Source organism: Triticum aestivum, chromosome 6D, assembly GCF_018294505.1.
Source record: "Triticum aestivum cultivar Chinese Spring chromosome 6D, IWGSC CS RefSeq v2.1, whole genome shotgun sequence".
Classification (NCBI taxonomy): domain Eukaryota; kingdom Viridiplantae; phylum Streptophyta; class Magnoliopsida; order Poales; family Poaceae; genus Triticum; species Triticum aestivum.
Genome location: NC_057811.1, coordinates 126,447,490 through 126,448,567, shown reverse-complemented (window position 1 = coordinate 126,448,567; position 1,078 = coordinate 126,447,490).

Here is a 1,078-nt window from a genome sequence, read left to right as displayed (position 1 = left end):
TGCAACAACAATTAGAGGACGTCTAACTTGTTTTTGCAGCATATGCCTTGTGATGTGATATGGACAAAAAGGATGTGATGAATGAGATATATGTGATGTATGAGATTGATCATGTTCTTGTAATAGGAATCACGACTTGCATGTTGATGAGTATGACAACCGGCAGGAGCCATAGGAGTTGTCTTTATTTTTTGTATGACCTGCGTGTCATTGAATAACGCCATGTAAATTACTTTACTTTATTGCTAAACGCGTTAGCCATAGAAGTAGAAGTAATCGTTGGCGTGGCAACTTCATGGAGACACGATGATGGAGATCATGGTGTCATGCCGGTGACGAAGATGATCATGGCGCCCCGAAGATGGAGATCAAAGGAGCAAAATGATATTGGCCATATCATGTCACTATTTGATTGCATGTGATGTTTATCATGTTTTACATCTTATTTGCTTAGAACGACGGTAGTAAGTAAGATGATCCCTTATAATAATATCAAGAAAGTGTTCCCCCTAACTGTGCACCGTTGCGAAGGTTCGTTGTTTCGAAGCACCACGTGATGATCGGGTGTGATAGATTCTAACGTTCGCATACAACGGGTGTTGACGAGCCTAACATGTACAGACATGGCCTCGGAACACACGCAATACACTTAGGTTGACTTGACGAGCCTAGCATGTACAGACATGGCCTCGGAACACGGAAGACCGAAAGGTCGAGCATGAGTCGTATAGAAGATACGATCAACATGAAGATGTTCACCGATGTTGACTAGTCCGTCTCACGTGATGATCGGACACGGCCTAGTTAACTTGGATCATGTTTCACTTAGATGACTAGAGGGATGTCTATCTGAGTGGGAGTTCATTGAATAATTTGATTAGATGAACTTAATTATCATGAACTTAGTCTAAAATCTTTACAATATGTCTTGTAGATCAAATGGCCCACGTTGCCCTCAACTTCAACGCGTTCCTAGAGAAAACCAAGCTGAAAGATGATGGCAGCAACTATACGGACTGGGCCCGGAACCTGAGGATCATCCTCATAGCTGCCAAGAAAGATTATGTCCTAGAAGCAC